The sequence below is a fragment of the Acanthochromis polyacanthus genome, chromosome 14 (assembly GCF_021347895.1).
Source record: "Acanthochromis polyacanthus isolate Apoly-LR-REF ecotype Palm Island chromosome 14, KAUST_Apoly_ChrSc, whole genome shotgun sequence".
NCBI lineage: Eukaryota > Metazoa > Chordata > Actinopteri > Pomacentridae > Acanthochromis > Acanthochromis polyacanthus.
Window position 1 is genome coordinate 5,067,755 of NC_067126.1, and position 25,609 is coordinate 5,093,363.

The following is a 25,609-nucleotide window of genomic DNA, read 5'->3' on the forward strand; positions in this document are numbered from 1 at the left end:
TAACAGTTTGAAGATGTTTTGCTTCAGTTTTTATCTGCTCTGGTTTTGTTTCAGGATCCAGCAGCAGAGACCAGACTGTCCTGAACCCAGCTGTCTGTCCTTCAAGAGCGACCAGTCGAAGGAACATTTCTATAAATTTTCTGCTGATCAGATGTAAGCTGGAACTAACAGAAAGAGTCACTTATTCTAGAACAGAACCAGTTTGTACGACGTGTTGTCCGACCTGCTCTGAAATCCAAAGTGTTGGTGTCTGACGTGAACGTCCACGTCACAGCGAGGGGAGACATGATGAGGTTTAAATGTGGAGATAACTGGTTCCATTTTCAGAGTCTCCTGAAGACGTTGATGGTGTCGTAGCTGGTGTTTGTCTCTGTGTGGACAGACGTACTGAGAGTTAACTGTTGATGTTGATCCACAGAGTGGAGCAGCAGAACTCAGAGGTTCCCAGAGCTCAGTCTGTCCAGCAGCATCACCTGGACTCCATATTCATGGTGAGTTGATGGACAACAAGTTGTTCTCCATCTGTTGTGTTCAGGCGTCTCCATGCTGCTCTTTGTAGACCAGTGGACTGTCAGTGTGTCCAACATGGATCTGATGTTTGGCTCCATGATTTGACTCTGATGGACTCATAGACACATTTCTCTGTTCCAGCTGCTGGAGGACAACATGGTGACTTTTGTAAAGAAGGAGCTGAAGAAGATGCGGAAGGTTGTGAGTCCAGATTACCCAGAATGCTCAGAGAGTCAAAGGGAGGATGAGGAGGAGTTGGAGGGTGATGATGAAGATGAGAGGAGCAGCAGAGAGATGTTTGAGCAGATGACAGTGTTGTTCCTGAGGAGGATGAAGCAGGAGAAGCTGGCTGACTGTCTGCAGAGCAGTAAGAGGATTTGTGTAAAGACTGAAGCTGCTGATCAACAGAACATTTACTAAAGTCTCAGAATATCTTCACACAATCAGTCTTTAGGAGGATGAACTGCTGCAATGTTTGCTGTCATTTATTCATTGATCTCATGTTGTGTCTTCATTCAGAACTTGCTGCTGCAGTCTGTAGACGTGAACTTAAATGTTCTCTGAAGAAGAAGTTCCAGAAAGTGTTTGAGGGCATCGCTAAAGCAGGACAGCCGACCCTCCTGAATGAGATCTACACAGAGCTGTACATCACAGAGGGAGGGACTGCAGAGGTCAATGATGAACATGAGGTCAGACAGATTGAAGCAGCATCCAGGAAAGCAGACAGAGCAGAAAGAAGCATCAGATCAGAAGACATCTTTAGAGGCTCACCTGGAAGAGATGGACCAATCAGAACAGTGATGACACAGGGAGTGGCTGGCATCGGGAAAACAATGTTAACACAGAAGTTGACTCTGGACTGGGCTGAAGACAAAAGCAACCAGGACATCCACTTCATGTTTCCATTGACTTTCAGAGAGCTGAATGTGCTGAAAGAGAGAAAGTTGAGTTTGGTGGAACTTGTTCATCACTTCTTCAGTGAAACCAAAGCAGCAGGAATGTGCAGGTTTGAAGACTTCCAGGTTGTGTTGATCTTTGACGGTCTGGATGAGTGTCGCCTTCCTCTGGACTTCCACAACAATGAGGTCCTGACTGATGTTACAGAGTCCACCTCAGTGGATGTGCTGCTGACAAACCTGATCAGGGGGAATCTGCTTCCCTCTGCTCGCCTCTGGATAACCACACGACCTGCAGCAGCCAATCAGATCCCTCCTGACTGTGTGGACATGGTGACGGAGGTCAGAGGGTTCACTGACCCACAGAAGGAGGAGTACTTCAGGAAGAGATCCAGAGATGAGGAGCAGGCCAGCAGCATCATCTCCCACATGAAGACATCACGAAGCCTCCACATCATGTGCCACATCCCAGTGTTCTGCTGGATCACTGCTACAGTTCTGGAGGAGCTGCTGAGAACCAGAGAGGGAGGAGATCTGCCCAGAACCCTGACTGAGATGTTCATCCACCACCTGGTGGTTCAGACCAAAGTCAAGAAGGTCAAGTATGATGGAGGAGCTGAGACAGATCCACACTGGAATCCAGACAGCAGGAAGATGATTGAGTCCCTGGGAAAACTGGCTTTTGAGCAGCTGCAGAAAGGAAACCTGATCTTCTATGAGTCTGACCTGACAGAGTGTGGCATCGATATGGAAGCAGCCTCAAAGTACTCAGGAGTGTTCACACAGATCTTTAAAGAGGAGAGAGGACTGTACCAGGACAAGGTGTTCTGCTTTGTCCATCTGAGCGTTCAGGAGTTTCTGGCTGCAGTCTACATGTTCCACTGTTACAGCAACAGGAAGGAGAAGGTTCTTGAGGACTTCCTGGGAAATGACTGGAAAGACACGAACAGAGACACTCTGGATGTTTTCCTGGAAGGCGACACTCTGGATGTGTTCATGTTCAGAGTCATGGAGATATCTCTGAGAAGTAAAAATGGTCACCTGGACCTGTTTATTCGCTTCCTTCATGGCCTCTGTCTGGAGTCCAACCAGAGACTCTTAGGAGGTCTGCTGGGTCGGACAGAGAACCAGCCAGAAATGATCCAGAGAGTCATCAACAACCTGAAGGAGATGAAGAGTTATTTTATGTCTCCAGACAGAAGCATCAACATCTTCCACTGTCTGATGGAGATGAAGGATCTCTCAGTACATCAGGAGATCCAAGAGTTCCTGCAGTCAGAGAACAGATCAGAGAAGGAACTCTCTGAGATCCACTGCTCAGCTCTGGCCTACATGCTGCAGATGTCAGAGGAGGTTCTGGATGAGTTGAGCCTGAACAAGTACAGAACATCAAAGGAGGGAAAACGGAGACTGATTCCAGCTGTGAGGAACTGCAGAAAGTTCCGGTGAGTCCAGATGTGATGAACATGATCAGTCAGAGTAGGTCAGGAGTTCAGTTCTTCAGATGTTCTCACAAGAACATCTCATTATTCTCAGTGTTCCACTTGTTTATTTCAAACATCACATGTCAGCTGTGTTTAGTCTCAGATGTTCTTCAGCTGCTTCAAACACTGAAAATGTAGATTTTTCATGTTCTTGTGTTTGAAGCTGATAAATGACTGAAGACAGTTTTTCTATTTCATTCTAATAATTGTTCCATCAGACAGTTTTTTCTTGTGAGGTTCTTCCTTTGGCTGATGGAGGAAACATGCAGATCTGCTGAAACACATGAAGAACTGTAGAGGCTCTTGTCCAGGTTTTATCACAGCATCAGTTCTTATTACATGAGGAGCTTCTGGAAGCAGTCTTCTACAATCACACATACAGCTTTGAAATGATTTTTTTCTCTTCTTTGGAGTTGAATATAAGAATTTAATCATTTCTGATGTATGGGAGAATTGATTTAATGGAATTATTAATGTTACTATTTTCAGTTGGTTTTTAATTCCTTTATTTGTAGTAATTTGTGATGTTTTTCTTGAATTGTTTTGTATTTATTCTTTCTGTAAATGTGGTGTCAACATCCAGACAGAAAATGTTTTTCTGATCCAGATGTTCTCCTGAGAACTTTGTTGAGTCAGACGTGGGATCAGAGCACACTGACAGACTGTGGACAGTATGGAAGCCTGAATGGAAGTCCATCTTCTGTCCTCCATCTGCAGATGAAACACGAAGATTCTAGATAGAATTATTCCAGATTGAAAATGTGCAGGTGTGAGAGAGGCTGATGAGAATTCAGTTTGATGTCAAACAGTCAGAGAAGATGAGCTGAAGCTCTGATGTGAAGAACTAAATGTCCAACAGGACCAGTCCAGATGTTCTGCTATCAAATGCATGAAGGAAATATAAAGTGTCCTCTTTCATAACAACATGTTTTGTCATTTATGTCTCATTACAGATTTTCTGGCTGGTTGGGACTCTCAGAGAGTGACTGTGAAGTCGTGGCCTCAGCTCTGAAGTCCAACCCCTCCCATCTGATGGAACTGGACCTGAGATTGAACAACCTACGGGATTCAGGAGTGAAGCATCTTTGTGATGGGCTGCAGAGTCGAAACTGTAAACTGGAGACTCTCAGGTCAGGTCACTGTTGATGGTTTCTCAATATATTCAAGTCAAATCCTTGACTGAAGTTTGGAGTTTGTTGATAAATTGAGAGTATTTTCCTGAAAACAGTGTGAAGATGTTTGAGATTGTTGAAGTGTGAATAAATGCCCTGATCAGCTGACTGCAGAGTTCCAGATGGAGGACAGAATCCACAGTCCTGCTGTGTGTCTGAATGTAAAGCTGTTGTGAAAGTGATATGAGGCTTCAGCAGTGTGACTTTCACACATCAAGTCAGTATGTTTGTGTTTCCACAGTGTTTGTGCTGAGCTGCAGTGGAGCCTCAGGAAGTCAAAGAGGAGTTTAGTTGTCAACAGTGTGGAAGTTGATTAGTGTGAGTCAGAAGCTGAAGCTTGATGTTAGTGTGAGCTGAGCTGATGAAGTGATTCCTTCCAGTGGAGTTGTGTTAGGAAGAGAGCAGTGGACAGTCAGTGTGGACAGCAGGAATCAGAATCCCTCTGTAATGTACAGATGACATGTGACTGTTGTTGGAAGACACGCTGGAAGATGTGAAGGAGACAAAGCTAGCAAGCTTATTTCCACAGAAGAAGGTGGTGATGGAATAAATGAAAGAATGATCAGATTTGATGTTGATCCTGGGAGGAGATTGGGAAAGCCATCAAGCTCCTGAGTAATGGCAAAGCAGCAGGACCAGACAACATCCCTGTAGAAGCACTCAAGGCAGACCTGGAGACCACCATAGAGATGCTGTACCCTCTATTCAAGAAGATTTGGGAAGAAAAACAAGTACCTGCAGGCTGGAAGGAGGGCTACCTCATCAAGGTACCCAAGAAAGGAGACCTCAGCAACTGCGCCAACTACATGGAATAACGCTTCTGTCAGTGCCAGGCAAGACCTTCAATAGGATCCTACTTGAGAGAATGAAAGGTGCCATCGACCCCCTCCTTTGAGACCAGCAGCCCAGCTTCCACCAGAACAGATTGTGCATTGACCAGATCACTACCTTACACATCACCATCGAGCAGATTTTAGAGTGGAACTCCTCGCTGTACATCAACTTTGTTGACTACGAGAAGACTTTTGACAGCGTGAACCGCGAAATCCTCTGGGAGCTGCTTCGGCACTATGGAGTGCCAACCAAACTGGTCAACTTGATCAAGAACACCTATGAAGGAATCACCTGTTGAGTAGTCCATGAAGGACAGCTAACAGACAGCATCAGGGTGAAGACCGGAGTCTGCCTCCTGTCACCTTTTCTCTTCTTCCTGGTGATCAACTGGGCCATGAAGACATCAACAGCAGACAGAAGAAACAGAATACAATGGACATTGTTTGACCAGCTTGGTGATCTGGACTTTGCAAACAACCTGGCCCTGCTCTCCCGCAGCCACCAGCAGATGCAGGACAAGACAACAGAGTTGGCAGCCACCTCAGCACAAGTTGGCCTTAAGATTCATGAGGGCAAGATCCTCAAGATTAACACAACAAATGAGGACCCAGTCGCACTGCATAGGAGTGACCTGGAAGACGAAGAGGCCTTCACATACCTGGGCAGCATTGCTGACAAACAGAGCGGCACAGACGCAGACATGAGAGCAAGAATCGGCAAGGCGAGGGCAGCATATTTGCAGCTGAGGAATATCTGCAGCTCTAAGGAGGTGTCAACACGCACAAAGATCCAGCTGTTTAACTCTAACATCAAGTCAGTTCTACTGCATGCAGCAGAGACATGGAGAACAACGAAGACCACCATCAGGAAAGTGCAGACGTTCATCAACAGCTGCTTAAGAAGGATCTTCCAGATACGCTGGCCCGACACCATCAGCAATGCAGACCTGTGGCAGCGTACCAACCAGCTGCCAACCAAGGACGAGATCTGGTGCAGAAGATGGGGATGGATTGGGCACACCCTGAGGAAGCCAGCTAGTAACACCACAAGGCAAGCATTCAGGTGGAACCTCCAAGGGAAGCGGAAGAGAGGAAGGCTAAGAAACACCTGGCGACAAGATCTCGATGCTGACATCAAGAAGATGGGAAAGACCTGGAGACAGCTGGAGAGAGCAGCCCAGGACAGAGCAATCTGGCAGACTGTTGTCGGCAGCCTTATGCTCCAAGAGGAGCGATGGGTCTAACTAACTAACGAATGTTAGAATGTGTTGAGCTGCACATTCAGAACTTGAACACATTTGATGGATCATCTTTTATTCCTTATTCAGATTGAGGGACTGCAGGTTGTCAGAGATCAGCTGTGATTCTCTGGTCTCTGCTCTGAAGTCCAACCTCTCCCATTTGGAACATCTGGACTTGAGTGACAACAAGCTGCAGGATTCAGGAGTGAAACATCTGAGTGGTTTTCTGGAGAGTCCAGACTGCATCCTGAAGACTCTGAGGTCAGACATCATGTTTTGTTTGTGTGCTGAGATGAATGCGATGTAAAGTTGTAGTATCTCTAAACTGCAGCCATCAGGCGATGTTCTACTGATCCACACTGAGGATCTTCATTAGCCTAGCCGCACTAGACCCAGCTCTGAAGACGCAAGGGTCTAGTTACCCTTGGCAGGGAGGGAGGCGGGCTAAAAGGTTGTCTTTCAAATCACTCTGCAGCAATTAGGCAGGTATACAACCAATCAGCACAACGAATAGGCTGACGTAGTTCCTAGAGCGCTGGAAATCAGAGGATGCGGGAGTTCGGTGAAGCCTTATTTATAAAGTCTATGGGTGAAGCTCAAGTATATTACAGACATGTTAACAGAAAGATTATTCAGAGTCGGTGCTAATGAAGCTCAACGACTGTTGTCGTTTTTGTTGTCGACCCTGGCAGAGAATTAAATTTGTTGCCGTGGGTTGTCTAGCACGGCTAGGCTAGTTGTTTCCAGTTGTTTCTGTCGGAATCGTCGCGCCTCTGTCGTCACTTAGTTACGCCCGCCTTCTGACTCTACACTTCATGGTGATTCATCGGTCAGTTTTAGGAGCATCCTGCCTCGAGGCTTACCAAGGGTAACTAGACCCTTGCGTCTTCAGAGCTGGGTCTCGCGTGGCTCGGCTAGATCTTCATGGTAATGCCTGTTTTCTTCTTCTCTGCTAAGAAGAATCTAAGAATAAAAATCCTCCAGTGAATAACTGACAGTGAAACTGTGACACACGTGATCTTCAGCTCAGATCAGACCTCATGTTTCTCTTCACCTCAAACTGACAGCAGCAGCTAACAGCTGTTTTATCACTGATCAAACTGTCACTTATTTCACTAGTTTATCAGATGTTGAAATGAGTGAAAAATGTTGATCCCACTTTGTCAGAGTTGAAGGTGACGTCTTCAAATGTCTGGTTTTGTTCCGGCAACAGTCCAAAAGCCCAAATATTCAGTTTAATGTGACAGAAAACAGAGAGTGTTGACAGTGGACAGACTGGAAGCAGTTTGATGTTTCTGCTGGATAAATGAGTGAAACCATGATTGAAATGTTTTTCATCTTTTGTCTACGGACTCATCAAATAGTGGACTGATAGTTTGAGCTGTAATTCAAGCTGTTTTTCATCCTGAGAGACAGAAACTAATATTCAGCATCTGCTGGTTCCAACTGTTGGATGAAGTCATGTGATCAGGGATGAGTATGATGAAGATCTAAACAGTACGACTCCTCTGACTGATGCTGTTCATCATCCACAACTTTGACTTTTATGAAAGAAACCAACAAAGCAACTACAGAAGAGAATGAAAGCTGCTTGATCTCCTCATATATACTGTATATAAATGAAGAGTCGTGCAGCTCTCTGCAGGAAGATTGTTTTGAAGCAACACTATTCTATCCCATAATGTGATGACTGAAATGTAAAATAGATCCAATAATTATTTCCAGCAGCAGAAAGCAGATGACTTTGTGACACTGATGTTGTGTTGATGGATGATCAGAACACTGTGGACAGTGTCACTAAATCAGATATTGTTCAGTGTTTGATTCAAGTGTCCAGCATCACATCAGAATGAAAAGCTCCACCTTGAACAGACATGAAGGAAATGTCAGAACATGGTGCTGAATAAAACTCTTTCACTCTTCACTTTGAAGTGTAAAATGGATGCAGAACTTTGTCTCTGACAGTATTTTAGTGCAATATTAATGGTTTTAGTGAAGAAAAGAGTTGAAGTTGTTGTTGTGCCACTAACAGCAAGATTGAGTGAGAGAAAGAGTGAAAATAAAGTCAGACAGAGTTTGTCTGCAGCCTGAAATCACTAAATCCTGCTGTTCTATGCTCTGAAAGTGAAACTCTGATGGACAGTTGAGATGATGCTCTGAATGTGAGAGTGAATTAGTGAAGTGAGCCACAGTTAAATAAACGTGTGGAGAATGCTTCCTTTGAATCCTGAACCATGTTGGTAGAATGAGTTGAGTGTGTGTGCGGCTGCGAGCAGACAGAACTTAGCTGCTTAGTGAGGGATGAACTAGCAGCTCAGCAGTCAAACTGAGCATTTCTCCGTCTGGATGTGATGAACTTTAGCTGAATGTTTCCACACATTGATTGTGTTTGTGCTCTTCCATGCAGATGGCTTGTTCCTGTTGTTCAGCCAACATTTGGAGCATCAGCTGTAGTGAAGTTTAGTCAGACTACTGAACGTTTCCTTCTGTCCTCCATCATCAGCTGTGTTTGCTGCACGGAGCTGCAGGTGGATGACAGACAGCTGCTCCACCCCTCACACACTTCACTTCTCTGCTTTCACTCATTTCAAAGTCAACATGTTTGAGAAAAGAGTTTGAAGACGTCACCTGGTCCTCTGAAAACTGTGATGGACACTTTCCACCATCAATGACAGATGGATGAAGAATGAAATGATGTGTTTGCAGAGTCCTGATGGAAACGTCTCCATGGTTCCAGAACATGAAGATATTTTAGAGTCTGGAGCCTCATTTTGTCCACGTTTCCTTCTTGTGTGTTTGTGTGACTGTGAGCAGAAAGTGAAATAAATGTGCGAGTGTTTTTCCTTGTTTGTTGCTCAGCATGAGTTTGTGTGGATGGAGCCACTGGTGGAGCTGCAGAGTTTCAGAGCTGAAGTCACTCCGTCTTCATTGAAGCAGTAGCATGTTGTCATTAATATGAATGCGAGCTCTTCTTCACTGCTTCTGTTGGACTGTTTGAAGCTGCATCCTGTTGGCTTCAGCTGCTTGGAGTTTCCATTTTCTGAACTTGGACCTTCTGAAGCTTCTTCAGCTCTGAACTCATGATGAAACTCTGAATGATTTCAAGCAGGAACTTTGTCTCCTCAACTCACATCTTTTATTCTTTATTCAGATTGATTCGCTGCAGTTTGTCAGAGATCAGCTGTGATTCTCTGGTCTCAGCTCTGAAGTCCAACCCCTCACATCTGGAACATCTGGACCTGAGCAGGAACGACCTGAAGGATTCAGGAGTGAAGCGTCTGAGTGGTTTTCTGGAGAGTCCAGACTGCATCCTGAAGACTCTGAGGTCAGTTCACTGACTGTCTGTTACTGTTGTAGATCTGATGTGTTTAATGACAACTGAAGCTCATTTATGTTCAACAGAACTTCCATCCATGAAGCTGTAAATCTGCTCTGGTTCATATTTTCTGTTTTTGTCCTAAATTCAGTTTGTTGTGACAAAAGTGAAGTGTTTGTAGCAGAAAGTGCAGAAAATGTTGAATGTTAGTTGTTAAAGTAAATGAATGTGTTAGGATCCTGCTCTAGGCCCTGCCCTTCTTTCTCCTTCTTCCTCTTTTTTCCTTCTCCCTCCCTTTTCCTGTCATCTGTCTCTTTCCCCTATATTTCTACCTCACTCGTCCCATGTCACCTCTATACTTGTCTTGTACCTCTGGCTCCCTCTGTCTGCGTCTTTTGGTCTTTGTCTTCCTGCCTGTCTTGCTCTCTCTGCTCACCTGTCTGCACTCAGCTGATAACTGCAATGTGTGACACCTGCAGTAGTCAGCTCACCTGTCTACAAGCTCTCCTTTCCACTACTTAAACCCTGCTCAGTCACTCAGTCCCTACGAGAGCATCGATTTACATCCCCACTGAGACTGTGTTGTCCCCTGGATTCAGAAGCTGCTTCCCCACCAAACCTGCCACATGGACTCTTCTGCTCTCCCCCCTCCTGGATTCCCCCCTCTTGGACTCTGTTGCTCTCCTGTCTGTTCTTGGGTTTTCCCCAGCTTATTCCCCTCTCTGCTGTCAGTTTCCCCTGTAGTGTAAGTAGCTCTGTTTAGTTAATCCAGTTTAGTATTCGCAGGCTTCCATTTCTGTTTTCTTAGTTTTAGTTTATAGTAGTGATGGTGAGATGAAGCCTCATGAGGCATTGAACCATTTGAGCCAATTGGTTCAAGAAAGGGTTCATTTCTTGAAGCTTCATGAGCACACGAAACCACCTACTGGTCAAGTGTATAATCACAGGCAGCTGTACCTGAACCACATGCCTGATGCGTTGAATCGTTGTTTGTTATAGCTGTTGGGAATGACTATGAAAAACAAAAAAATGTATGATCAAATCATTTCTATAGATAAATAATCACATATGTGTATAATAAAATATATTTTCATGTATTCTGTGTGTATAAGTTTCCCCAAAATGGTGTTATCATAGAATGTAGCAGGTTGTGTAATAATGTCTTTCTGTCACCTTAGGAAAATGGCATGGCCTTATGCAGGCAGAGGACAGTGAAAGTGCTTGTGGAACTAGGAAGATTGTACTGAATATGCTTGTGTAACTTGGACAAGGATGTACAGGAAAGGGGAGATTTTATTCATTTTATTCAGAAGTAACAGGTTTTCAACAGTTTCTGGTTTTAAACGATTCCTTTTTTGACACACACAATAAACACCTCACCTTTGAATAAAATAAGAAACGGTGAAAAATACAATTCTTGATAAGCAAACCTAATGTGTCTGTAATAATGTTAGATTTAGCTTACCTTATTAGGAGTTAAAAAATCAAAATGTTCCTACATGGGAAATTTTCCACTTCCTGCTTGGCTCCTTCCTATCACCTATCTTTCTCTCCTCACTCTCCTAAATCTCCAAACTATCTCTGTCTCTCTAAACTCTCCAAACTATATAAACACTATCCAAACTCTAGTATCTAGACAATCAAAACTCTATCCAAACTCTCGACTGACCACAACTCTCTATCAAAACCCACATTTTGAACGGGGCCTGAGGGGTTTATTCTGCTGTCAGGCCTCGCGGCAAAATCTAAACCACTTTCCGAAGCAGTCACGTGGTTCAGCCAGGCAACGAGGCTTCGGACGTCATCATTTTTGGCTCCTCCCCTAAATGAAGCAAGCCTCAATAGGCACTTCGTGGAAACGAAGACTGATCCTGATCCTGTTGATGATGCAGCATGTTACTGATGTGTGTACATGAATAGGTGGATGAATGTTGTGCTGACATGTGGATGATGTGTGTAGAAGGCTGACATGATGATGATCCACAATAAGAGAAGGACAAAGTCACTGTGCTGCTTTTAGAGAAAAGCTGATTGATGAGGACAAAGTAATGTTGATCTGCACATTCAGAACCTGAACACATCTGATGGATCATCAATGATTTTATACACATCTTTTATTCTTTATTCAGATTGGAGCGCTGCAGGTTGTCAGAGATCAGCTGTGATTCTCTGGTCTCAGCTCTGAAGTCCAACCCCTCCCATCTGGAACATCTGGACCTGAGCTGGAACAATCTGAAGGATTCATCAGTGAAACATCTGTTAGAGCTTGTGGAGAGTCCAGACTGCAGCCTGAAGACTCTGAGGTCAGTAGAAGGTTCCATCAGTCTCTGCTGCTTCCAGCAGTTTTCTACTAAACACAGTCAGTATCAAAGCAAAGATCGAGTGTCTCCTGTAAACCTGCAGCTTCTCAGTGAAGCTGTGAGAGTAGAATGGAGACAGAAACACAGAGACAGCAGTCAGCCAATCAGAGGAGCCACAAGCTTGTTGTCATGGTGTGTTTGAGTGGATGTGAAGCCGACTGTTGTTGTTGTGTCGATGTGTTGAGGAAATAAAGCTGATTCCAGCTGACAGCCTTCCAGATGTGCAGAGACAGTGGTCCTCCTTCATCAAAGTGTCCATCAGATCTGATCTCACTGTTTGTTGTCTCATTCCAACAGTGATCAGCTGATCAGTGTGATGTTTGTCACAGCTCTGAGATGAGTGAGACTGAAGCCTGCAAACCAGCACCTCTTATTTCACAGCAGCAGCATCATCACATGTAGGAACCATGAGGTGTTTGTACAGAGCAGAAGCTCTGCTCAGGTCCAGCACTCACATCTGGATGTGTGTCCTTGTGTGTGCTTTGATCCAGATGTGTTGACTGACAGCCTCCATGTTGGTTTGTCAGCTGATGTTTTCAGAGCAGATGAGATGTTGATGGACACTCAGAGACTGTTGGTTTAAATGGAGGAGCAGTAAATCCATGAGTGAAGAGTTTGTGCAGTAATGAAGCTTGATGACTGTCAGCAGTTTGTTTCCACTGTGGATGCAGTGAAATGTGCAGAGAAACACACCTGATGCTGACAGTGTGTGCAAGTGTGTGAGCTTGGAGCTCAGTGTGTTCACTCCAACACGTTAACATGAAGCTGCTGCTCTGAACACCACTGAAGTCCTGATGAGCTGCTGATCAAACTCATTCATCTCCTCTCATCTTTCTTCTTCTCTCTGCAGATGGAAGTGATGCTGATCAGGACGGTGTTTGTGCTGAGAGGATGAAGTGTGTCCTGATGATCCAGAGGTTGAAGCAGCAGCAGCAGCTGGTGTGTAGAGACTCTGACTGGGAACCAGTATGAAGTCTGTTGTTCCTGTATAGTTTAGCGTTTCAGCTCCACACTGTGAATGATGGAGAACTGCAGTTAATGTTGACTTGATCCGTTGGAGGTTGATGACAGGTTGCAGAGTGTGCAGGAAGTTTCAGGATGTTTTCCACTCTGACTGATATCTGCCCACTTGGAGCCTCAATTCCAGGTTTTCAGCCCTTGGTCTGTTTGTGGGAATGTTCGCGTGTTATCTTTTAGTTTTGTCCTCACATTAGCATAATGTCATGGTTGGTAATGATTCAATGTGACCTTTATTAACACAGAACTCTGAAACACATCCTGACTCAGCTTGTAAATGACACTCAGGACCTTCAGGTTTTTAATCAGGACTTTTCCAGCACATATTAGTTGTTTGATGATCATCAGTCAGTTTTCTGCTGACATCCCAGATAACAAACTATGGGTGAATCAATGTTGAATCTATATTGAGACCTAACGTCGAAATTATACAGAAAGCGCAAGGTTGATAAAATGTTGAGTCAACGTTTGCTTACATAGATTACATGTTTGCAAACATAGATTCAACATTAATTAAACATTGACCTGTCAAACATTTTAATTAAACCAAAATACAATGTAGATTCAATGGTATCTTTTAAACACAAACTTCAATGTTGACAAAATGTTGTTGAATCAACGTTGATCCAACCATCAGTCTTCAACCGTAACCACAATTCAACCTTCTTAACCCTAATTCAACATTGACTCAACATCTTTTGCTATCTGGGTAAAGTGTGATTTATGGTTGAAAAGCAAATGTTGACTCAACATTTTATCAACCTTGCACTTTCTGTATAATTTCAATGTTAGGTCTCAACATAGATTCAACATTGATTCACCCATAGTTTGCTATCTGGGATGTGTTTCCATCAGCTCAGTTCCTGCTCTCTGACAGAAACTGTATTTGTCCAACTGGTCAGTTTGTCAGTCAGGATGGAATTATTCATCCAGACCTCCATCATGAGCTTCATGTTCAGATCCACTGTTTGTTTGAGATGAAATGTCCTGAAAGTTCCACAGCATGTGTTTCTCCTGTTTGTAGCTTTAGTTGTGGGCAGTGAGTGTAGGTGAGTCCAAGCAGGGTTTTCATTTGGACTTTTATCTGCTGAACGTAGGAGAGTTAAGTTTGGCTCTAACTTGTAGTCTGGAGTCTTGTTTCTTTTCAACTTAGTTCAGTAAATCAGTCAGCTTTGGTTCATCTGCGACCATCTGTGTGTTTTATTTCTTTTTCTTTTCCACACATCTGGTTGAGAACAAATCTAGAAGAGGATTCCTAGTGACTCTCCTGGAATTTCACACAGTTCAAATGTGACTTTCACACAAACATGTCATGTATGTTCCAGTTTGTTTGTTTAGTTTGTTTTCCATCAGAGAGATCAGTGAGCTTCGTTTGAAGGAGGAACAAAGAGACAAGAAGAGAAACGTAAAGATTGACAGTGAAACAAACACAGTGTTGAAGCTCCTCCATGTTCACACTCAGTGTCCAGAGTCCAAAACATTCCTTGTCGAAAAATCCCATCAGATCTGTGATTCACCAGAGTGTCCACCAGGAGGCAGCAGAGGACAGTGTGTCTCTCAGGTGAGTCAGCTGCTGGAACATCAACATTTGTAGAGCACAGATGTGGAAACATCACATCAGTCCAGTTGTGAGAGTTTGAATATCTTACAATAGTGTTACTTATTTAAACCGACAATTCGAAAAGAGTTGTTTTTACCTTGCTGACATGTTTCGACAGCTTCTGCTGTCTTCCTCAGAGCGTCATCTGACGTTTGGTGACGTGTCCTTTTTATCACGTGGTCGATTTGACAGATCTGTCAAACCGACCACGCCGTCTGGTGGTCTCCGGAGGATGGTGTCCCAGGTATGCGAGAGGATGTAGGGCCCCTCATCCCGGTTCATGGTGTGGCCCGCCCGCTTCCTGATCTCAATGGCTTTCTGATCCATCGTCTCTGTTTATTAGTCTCTGAAGTGATAATCCTCCCCCCGTCCCAGTCCATAACATGGTTCTGTCTTCTGCAGTGATCCGTGATGGTTGATTTTTTATTTTTTTTATTTTTATTTTTGTTCAGCTTTCTCTTTTTGTGCTCTTGTAAGGCGTCCAGTAGTTTCCTTTTGGCATTCTTTTTGGTGTTCCTTTCTTCTTGTTTTGAATGACCTGCCTGTTTCACCAATGTATGTTTTGTTACATGATTTGCACGGTATTTCATAGATGATGTTACATTTATTGTCCGATTTTTGTGTGTGTTTTGATTTTGCTTCCTTTTGTTTTTTCTCTTTGGTTTTTGCTTGTTTTCCTTTGGTTATGGCCCATGTCGGATATTGGCAGTTTGTAAGTGCATTCTTGATATGTTTTTCCTCCTCCTGTCTGTCTTTATCGTCCGTTATAATACTAGTCCGTTCGTAGAGTGTTCTGACTACTGAAAGTTTGTGTGCTGTGGGATGTTCTGATGTCCAGAGGAGGTACTGGTGTGTGTAGGTTTTCTGTAAACTGTTATTTTAATGCTGCTGTCTTGTCTGTGGTGTATGCTGATGTCCAAAAATGAGATGGTCCGGTTTATTTCTTCTTTGTGTGTGAATTGTATGTTGCCAGTGTGGTCTATGTTGTTCAGATGGTTCGTGAGCTCTTGCGTGTGTCCAAATTTTACTATTTCCAGGATGTCATCGACATATCTTTTCCAGAGTGTGGGTCTACAGTGCGTGGGTGCTGTGTGGATGGCTTTTGTTTCCAGGTCCTCCATGAAAAAATTACTCATTATTGCGGATAGTGGGTCTCCCATTGCAAAACCTTGTTTTTGACGGTATATTGTGCCTTTAAACTGAAAATAGGTGGATGTGGCGATGAACCGGAGTAGTGTGATAATGTCATTTACTGTGAGATTTGTGCGTTTTTTCAATGTCCTGTCCTTAGAGAGTCGTTCCTGTAATGTGACGTCAAGGGGTGTTTTTGTGAATAGTGAAACTACATCATGTGACATGAAAATTTCGTCTTTTGGTATTGTGATATTGTTGAGTTCTTGGGCCAGTTGTTTTGAATTATTGCAGTGATGTTTTGATGTACCAAGGAGGGGTTTAATGATTTCTACAATGCTTTTGAGAGGTTGTAGGGGACTGATCCAATGCTGTCAACTATGGGACGTAGTGGTGTGTCTTTTTTATGTATTTTTGGTGTTCCATATATCCAGGGGGTAACGTTAGCTGTGGGAATAAGGTGTTTGTATGCTTCCGGTGTTATCTTATGGGATTCTAGCAATGGTTTTAACAGAGTTTTTAGTGTTTGTTTCTTTTCTTCTGTGGGATCTTTTTCAAGTAAGTGTTCCTGTCCTCTTGCATGTCGGTGAGCTGTTTTTCATATGAGTCCGTGTCCATAATGACTGTGGTGCGTCTTTTGTCGGCCGGGAGGATAGTGGCACTGTTCTCCTGTCTGAGTGATTTTATTGCTATCGATTCCTGCTTTGTAATGTTGCTGTGTGGAAGTTTTGCCGATTTTAAAATACCTGCTACTGCATTACGGGGTTCCGATTTGTGTCCCTGATCCTGTATTTTCTGGCGAGCTAACTCTGTTGCTAATACGTATTCTTCGTGTGGTATTTTTGTGGGTGTGACAGTGAAATTGATACCTCTGGTTAAAACTGTTTTTGTTCTGGTTCCGTGAGGGTACGTTGAGAAAGGTTTCGCACCCATTTATTGTTAAATTTTGTATATACGTCCTTACTTCTGTTCTTTCTCTTAACTTGTTCAATTTTTGTATATGGCGTTTTTTCGTTATAAATTCTGCTTCGTGTGTATCTTTTAAGTGCAAACTTATCTGTTTTTGTATGTCTGGCTCCAAAGCGAGGATTTCTTTGAGTTTGTTTGACTCTTCCTGTATTGATGTGTTGATTTTTTTTTTTCCAGTTTGTCCGTAGTCGTCCTTATCCTCTCTTTGATGAGGGCCTTCTTTGCTCTGTTGATTATGTTTTCCGTGTTCTTGGTGGGGATGGGGTTAGGCAAGGCAAGGCAAATTTATTTATATAGCACATTTCAACAACGAGGCAATTCAAAGTGCTTTACAAAGACATTAAGAACAGAGGATGACGATTATTAAAAGAAAAACAAAAGAAAACATTTATGAAATCATTTTAAAAAAAAGTCAGAACAGTAAAAAGATCAAAAACAGAAGTCAGAAAACAAGGGCTGTTTAAAATAACTGTCATAAAATAAGAGTTAAAATAACTACTAAAAGTAACTGTCATAAAATAAGGTTTAAAATAATTTAAAATACTTTAATCAAAAGCAGCTGAGAACAGGTACGTCTTAAGAATGGATTTAAATGTGCTGAGAGTTTCAGCTGATCTACAGTTTTCTGAGAGTTTGTTCCATATATATGGGGCATAGAAGCTGAATGCAGCTTCTCCGTGTTTGGTTTTTACTCTAGGAACTACTAGAAGATCTGATCCAGATGACCTGAGTGGTCTGGGTGGTTCATACTGAGTCAGGAGGTCTCTGATGTATTTTGGTCCTAGACCATTTAAAGCTTTGTAGACCAGCAGCAGGACTTTAAAATCTACCCTCTGAGTGACAGGAAGCCAGTATAAGGACTTTAAAACTGGAGTGATATGATCTCTTTTCTTGGTTTTAGTGAGGACTCGGGCAGCAGAGTTTTGAATCTGCTGCAGTTGTTTGAGTGTTTTTTTAGGTAGACCTGTAAAGATACTGTTACAGTAATCAAGCCGACTGAAAATAAATGCATGGACTAGCTTTTCCAGGTCCTGCTGAGACATCAGCCCTTTAATTCTTGAGATGTTTTTTAAGTGATAGTAAGCCGACTTTGTAACTGCTTTAATGTGTTTTCCAAAACTGAGTTCTGAGTCCATCACCACACCCAGATTTCTGGCCTGGTCTGCAGTTTTTAACTGTAAAGACTGAAGCTCTAGGCTCACCTTTAATCGCCCTTCCTTGGCTCCAAAAACCATTACCTCAGTTTTGTCTTTATTTAACTGAAGAAAGTTTTGACACAGCCACTCATTTATCTGTTCAATACACTTTCCCAGCACCTGTATAGGGCCATGGTCTCCTGGGGACATTGTAATGTAGATCTGCGTGTCATCTGCATAGCTATGGTAACTTACATTATTGTTTTCAATAATCTGAGCCAGTGGGAGCATATAGATGTTAAACAGAAGAGGCCCCAGAATGGAACCTTGGGGAACTCCACATGTAATTACTGTCTGCTCAGACGTGAAGTTACCTATAGACACAAAGTAATTCCTATTCTTTAGGTAAGATTTGAACCAGTTGAGTACTGTGCTGGATAGTCCCACCCAGTTCTCCAGTCGGTTAAGGAGTATATTGTGGTCGACTGTGTCAAACGCAGCACTCTGATCCAGCAGGACTAGGACCGACATCCTGCCGCTGTCTGTGTTTAAGCGGATGTCATTAATTACCTTAATGAGAGCCGTCTCAGTGCTGTGGTACTGTCGAAAACCTGACTGAAAAAAATTGAAGCTGTTATTTTTTATTAAGTGATTGTTTAGCTGTTGAAAAACTGCTTTTTCAGTGATCTTACTTAAAAATGGGAGATTAGAGATTGGTCTGTAGCTATTCATTTTTAACTTGTCGAGGCTGCTCTTTTTTAAAAGTGGCTTAATCACAGCAGTTTTTAAAGCCTGAGGAAAAACACCTGACATAAGAGACAAGTTCACAATCCATAAAAGATCTGCCAGCAGTACTTGGGAGACTTTTTTGAGAAACCTTGTTGGCAGAATATCCAGGCAGCAGGAGGAGTAGTTTAGTTAATGTATAATGTCCTCCAGGTTTTTGTGATTAATAGGATTAAATTGCGTCATGGTGTTTAAAATGGTTTTACACTGACACATGACATATCCTGAACCTGCTGTGGGGGCATTAACTGCTTGTCTAATGTTTTGGATTTTCTCTATAAAGAATGATGCAAAGTCGTTGCAGGCCCTGGTAGAATGCAGCTCAGGGGCTACTGACACACTAGGGTTTGTTAGCCTGTCCACAGTAGCAAATAAGGCTCGTGTACTGTGACTGTTTTTGGTGATTATATCTGCGAAATAAGATTGTCTTGCATTTTTAAGTTGTAAATTGTGAGTCCACAGTTTCTCTTTGTAAATGTCATAATGAACCTGGAGTTTTGATTTTCGCCATCTACGTTCAGCTTTCCTACACTCTCTTTTGCCATTTCTGACCAGTGTGGCATTTCTCCATGGAGATTTTTTCTTACCAGAGATAACTTTCACCTTAGTTGGAGCAATGGCATCCATAATGTTTACAATTTTAGCATTAAAACTACCTATCAGCTCATCGACTGAAGCCCCAGACGGAGCTGGTGTAGAAGAAAAAGCCTGGTTAAATATTTCAGAGGTGTTTTCAGTAATACACCGTTTTTTTGGTTACCTCCATGAAAGTTGCTGACTGCGCCGAGACAGTGCTCTCAAAGAAAACACAGGAATGATCAGAAAGACCAACGTCAGACACTGTAACATTGGAAATACTCAGACCCTTGGAGATAAGTAGGTCTAACGTATGCCCTTTGTCATGTGTGGCCTCTGTTACATGCTGAACCAGCCCAAAGTTGTCAAGAGTGTTACATAGATCTATAGTCCCTCTGCCCTGAGGATTGTCAATATGGATGTTAAAGTCGCCAGCAATAATTACACAATCAAAATCAATGCAGATCATAGACAGCAGTTCACTAAAATCATCAAAAACGTTTGCACAGTATTTAGGAGGCCTGTAAACATTAAGTAGCACAACTCGAGATGAGGACTTCAGTTGAAGGGCTATGTACTCAAACAAGGAGAAATGTTCAAAGGATAACTGCTGATATTGAAAAGCTTCTTTGAATAAAATTGCAACACCGCCCCCTCTCTTGTGCACCCTGGCTTCACTGATAAAACTGAAGTTGGGAGGGGTCGACTCGATGAGAACAGCTGTACTGTTATTTTGGTCTAACCAAGTTTCAGTTAAAAAAATAAAATCAAGATTGTGCTCAATAATAAAATCATTAATAAAAAATGTCTTCCCAGCTAAAGATCTAATGTTTAATAGAGCCATCTTTAATGTTTGAGGAGTTTTGGCTGCCATGTGAGCGGAAGATGTTTGTGGTTCACAAATAATATGTAATATATTTAAAAGCTTTTTCTTTCTGTGTCTTGACATAGCCACCTTTCTTTTTCTGTTGCCTACTAGGACAGAAATACTGGTTACCTGATTTCCATAAGGCCCCGGCTTTTCCTGGTTGATGACATTAATAGCAGCTTTGAAGCCTGGACCTGGCACATATCAGACATCAGAAACAGCTGAATTTTCAAAGACAAGACTAGTTGGCAAGCATATGGGATTTCGGCGTGGTGTCAGTTTTGTTCCAGCATTAACACGCCTTTTCATGTCATCTGTGAAATCCAGATGAGTAGGGGAAGGAGTTAGGGGAGGTTTCCTCTTGCTGCGGGGGTGAAGATGGACAGTGGTCTGTTGGATGAGTGGCAGGAGGCGATGATGTAGTTGAGGCCTCTCTCTGAGTCCCTTGTTGTCCTTGATCTGTTGGATGAGGGGAAGGAGGCGATGATGTAGTTGACACCTCTCTCTGGGTCCCTTGTTGTTCTTGATCTGTTGGATGAAGGGCAGGAAGTGGTGATGCAGTTGAGGCCTCTCTCTGGGTCCCTTGTTGACCTTGATCTGTTGGATGAGGGGCAGGAGGTGGTGACGTAGTTGGGGCCTCTTCCTGGGTTCCTTGTTGTCCTTGGTCAGTCCTTATCTCCAGCAGCAACAGTTCTTCTCCAGCGTGCTGTGCAATCTGTTGTTTTGGATGTCCTTGGCTTTTATCTCTGATCGTGGCTGGTGTCTGACGCACGGAGTAGAAAATGTTTGAGCACAGTAGCAGCAGTCCTGATCTGTTAAGGAAAATTCCATTTGCCTTAAAGAGGTGTCTGCGTTCCCAAAAGATGTTGAAATTGTCAATAAAGTTTATTGATTGAGCAGCACATGCAGCTTTGAGCCATCTGTTTAGCAGCATCAGCCTGCTAAATTTCTCATCTCCTCTCCGGACTGTAGGTAGTGGACCGCTCACATAAACAACAGGTTTCAGACCTCTGACTCTGTTCAGCAGATCCATGAAGTCCTGTTTCAGCACTTCTGACTGCTGCTTCTCTACGTCGAGGGCTCCCGTATGTATGACAAGGGATTTAGCTGTGGGATGCTCAGCAGTGATCCTCATAATTTTCTTAGAAATGTCAGACACCTTATCATTGTTAAAGCACAACACTTTGGTGCTTTTTTTGCTACAAAAGTGCTTTAGATCATTCATAGCTCTGTCACCCACTATCAGAGTTTGAGGCCCAGTAGTAAGCTCTTTCCTCAACCTTTTTGGCTCAGCAGTTAGCTCATTCTGCAGCCTTTTAGTGCCATACCTTAGTCTTCTTTCAGGAGATGAACTCTTTAGGGGGGTGTCAGAATCTTGTTGCAGTACAGCAAACCTGTTCTCCAACTGAACCTCTGTTTCTTGGCTTTGTTTACTCTTATTCCTGGTTGTAGCCACTGTCCAGGGCTCTTTACTTCTCTGTATTGGTGTGGAGGAGATATTGCTACAGGATGGCAGAGCAGGCCAACCAGTTTCATCAGTAATCTCTGTGTGTTGGATTCTGCCTGTAGCCTGCCTTTCCATATCAGCTGTATTCATACCTGAGGTCTGCTTTGGCTTTGCTCCAAGCAAGTTCCAGGGAGTACTGCTGGCTGATATGTGGCTGTTTCGACAGGCCTCCTCGTCCTTGGCTGTGGTGCTAATTAGCTGTCTGTTAGCCTTCTCTTGTCCACTGCTTTGAATCACCGGTAGAGTGGTCTCGTTTCCATAATGTCCATTAACCTCCATATTCACTTCCAATCGGTGCATTTTCATTTCCAGAACTGTTATCTTCTGGAGGAGTTTGTGGTAATCATTCATGGAAACGGGAGGCATCTTGCTGCTAGTTAGCACTTGCTAGTATCTCGGAACGACGGGCCGGCTGCCCAGACACAAGTGATCGGAGGCCGCCTTGTCTTCCCGCAGAAAAGCGCTCACAAACCTCGACTTCTGTCCGTAATCCACGTCAGTCTGGGTTCGCTGTGAAATTCTTGTTGCTTCTCAAGAGAGAAGCAATGCTGAATAAAGTGCGAGCTGTGTAGTTAGCTGTGTATTAGCCTGTATTAGCAGAGATAGAGACGGAGAGAAGAAAAATGCGACCGCCTCCTACGAGAGCAAACAATGATATTGAGGCTTGTGGGTGTTATGTCCTCGTCTCTGCACCGGAGATTAAATATAAGATGGTTTCTGTGGTGCGCTCATTTCTTTTCCAGGTTTTCCAGGTGGCGGAATATTATGACACAGTCTTTGTCCGATCTTCCTTTTGATAGTTGGATTACGTTCATTTTGTCATTGTATAATAGTGTTACTTATTTAAACCGACAATTCGAAAAGAGTTGTTTTTACCTTGCTGACATGTTTCGACAGCTTCTGCTGTCTTCCTCAGAGCGTCATCTGACATTTGGTGACGTGTCGGGCAGGCCACACCATGAACCAGGACGAGGGGGGCCTACATCCTCTCGTATACCTGGGACACCATCCTCCGGAGACCACCGGACGGCGGGAGGCGTGGTCGGTTTGACAGATTCTGACAGATCTGTCAAACCGACAAAAGGACACGTCACCAAACGTCAGATGACGCTCTGAGGAAGACAGCAGAAGCTGTTGAAACATGTCAGCAAGGTAAAGACAACTCTTTTCGAATTGTCGGTTTAAATAAGTAACACTATTGTTTAGTATACAATGACAAAATGAACCTAATCCAACTGTTTGAATATTTTTCCTAAATGAGAGTGGAGCTGCTGTTCAGTCTCCGTTTAGTTTTTACTCTGCAAGTGGAAGCTGAATCATCAGATGTATCAGAAAACAGCAGTGAAGAAGCCGTTTGTCACATCAGGCAGCAGGTTGATGAATCTCTGCAGCTGCTCCACGTCTGACTCAACAAAGACTCAACAAGCTGCTGAGTTTGTGCACAGAATGAATCCTGACGTGGCAACGCCCACAGTGAGTGAAAAAGCTGCAGACAGGTGAGACAGGAGATGCTGCAGGTGAGTCCAAGTGAAGGTTGATGTTGGATCAAAGCTGCTGTGATTCTCCTCATGTCTCTGCGCTCCACCTCATTACCAGACCAGTTCTTTTTCCTGCTTTAAATAACATTAAAAACCAGTCTAGCTCATTTAATGCAGTTTTCTATTCATCAAACAGTGACTGCCCTGCTGAAAAATCCAGCAGAATACCATTAGGAACCATTAGGATTCCACTGGTCTAATGGGAATTGGAACACCATTAGAAGAAACCATTAGGAACCTACTGGTCCCATTAGGATGTAAAACCATTAGGAACCTACTGGTCCCATTAGGATGTAAAACCATTAGGAATGTACTGGTCCCATTAGGATGTAAAACCATTAGGAACGTACTGGTCCCATTAGGATGTAAAACCATTAGAAAACTGGTCCCATTGAAAACTAAAACTTACTGAAACCTATTGCTGCAACAAAAAAATATCTTAACACTGGGCACCAGAGACATCTATGCATGTGTGTAATTGTGCTTGTATTCAGAAATTTTCTCCTCCGAATTGGGAACAGGACATATGGGGTGTGACAACTCATTGCAGTTTGTCATTTTTATTTATTTTTTAATGATGATACTATGATTACTTATGATATATGACTTTGATGATACTATGAAATGATACAATGAATAATAATGCATACCAATAAAATGAAATGAAAGTGTTGTTTTTTTCTGTGTGTATGTTTGTCAATAAAAGACCTGCATTTCTCTTGTAGTTGGCACCTCTGTCGTGTTCTTTTCTTTTATCTCCTCTTAGATGGATGAGTCATGAACAAAGATTTTATTACAAGAGACCAAATACGATTTAATCACAAATTCAATTGCAAAAAGCCAAAGGTGATCATATTATATTTTATAAATATTAAAGCTAAGATGTGATCGCTAAAGAAGGGTATTGTTGAGGAGTTATGACCTCTGAATGCTGATTTCTAATTTAGCTGACTACTGCAGGGCTCCGGTCAGAGAGCACACGAGACATCAGAGGGCCGTTTAACTGTTTACTGTATGTAGAACAGCATCAGCATCAGCTTGGGCAGCATCAACAGCAGCAGTTTCTACAATGTACAAATAAACAAATAATGGTGGGAATAAACAAATACTAGATCATTATTGTGTCCTACTGTAATCTAATGCAGCAATAAACACAGTAATTGATAAAACACGCTCATTCATATCAACGCATATCAAATACATATATCATACACATGTAAGCAGAGCAAACCGAGACTAACAGCACTGCAAGTCATCTCCGTTAGCTTGACTGATGCTCGTTAGCGAACATGCTAATAATGAAAAACGGACATTCTAACAGGTTCAAACACACCTCTGGAACTAAACAGCACTAACAGAAGAGGTAAGTAGCATGTACACATTTGATTCAGGTGATTATGAACATGACTTACATCGTCAGTGACTGCTACAATGCTGTGAACACGTTGACCGCTGCACTCGTGACACAGGAAGGAACTGGCTACAGTTGATATATATATATAATGAAACTTGATATATATATAATGAAAGTCGATATATATATAATGAAAGTTGAGATATATATATATATATAATGAAAGTCGATATATATGGAATGAAAGTCGGAATATAGAATGTTCAGATTTTCATTCCATCTATTCAAAGTTTCATTCCATATACACACGTGGACAAAATTGTTGGTACCCCTCAGTTAAAGAAGGAAAAACCCACAATTCTCACTGAAATCACTTGAAACTCACAAAAGTAACAATAAATAAAAATTTATTGAAAATTAAATAATCAAAAACAGCCATCACTTTTGAATTGTTGATTAACATAATTATTTAAAAAAACAAACTAATGAAACAGGCCTGGACAAAAATGATGGTACCTCTATAAAAGATTGAAAACTATTTGACCAGAGTGACATGATTAACTCAGGTGTGTCATTTAATTGACATCACAGGTGTTTCCAAACTCATAATCAGTCAGTCTGCCTATTTAAAGGGAGACAAGTAGTCACCCTGCTGTTTGGTGAAAAGGTGTGTACCACACTGAACATGGACAACAGAAAGCGAAGGAGAGAATTGTCCCAGGACATCCGAAAAAAAATGATAGACAAACATCTTAAAGGTAAAGGCTATAAGACCATCTCTAAACAGCTTGAAGTTCCTGTGACAACAGTGGCTCATATTATTCAGAAGTTCAAGACCCACGGGACAGTAGCCAACCTCCCTGGACGTGGCCGCAAGAGGAAAATTGATGACAAATTGAAGAGACGGATCGTTGGAATTGTATCCAAAGAGCCCAGAGCAACCTCCAAAGAAATTAAAGGTGAACTCCAAGGCCAAGGTACATCAGTGTCAGATCGCACCATTCGTCGTTGTTTGAGCCAAAGTGGACTTCATGGGAGACGACCAAGGAGGACACCACTGCTGAAAAAAACTCATAAAAAAGCGAGACTGGAATTTGCAAAAATGCATGTTGACAAGCCACAAAGCTTCTGGGAGAATGTCCTTTGGACAGATGAGACCAAACTGGAGCTTTTTGGTAAGGCACATCAACTCTATGTTCATAGACTCAAAAACCAAGCATACGAAGAAAAGAACACTGTCCCTACGGTGAAACATGGAGGAGGCTCAGTAATGTTTTGGGGCTGCTTTGCTGCATCTGGCACAGGGTGTCTTGAA

The 25,609-nt window shown here is 42.7% G+C and overlaps 1 protein-coding gene and 1 long non-coding RNA gene across 6 annotated transcripts in view; one reads left to right on the forward strand and one right to left on the reverse strand.

Annotated features, from left to right (window-relative positions):
* The window catches only part of LOC110946369 (uncharacterized), a 95,568-nt gene extending 94,226 nt beyond the window's left edge, over window positions 1–1,342 (reverse strand). The window contains exon 1 of the long non-coding RNA XR_007946580.1: window positions 1,282–1,342. This is a non-coding gene — a long non-coding RNA (uncharacterized LOC110946369). The remainder of the gene's footprint in view (window positions 1–1,281) is intronic.
* Window positions 1–25,609, forward strand: part of LOC127537093 (NACHT, LRR and PYD domains-containing protein 3-like) — a 135,062-nt gene that overhangs the window by 87,346 nt on the left and 22,107 nt on the right. The window lies entirely within an intron of this gene.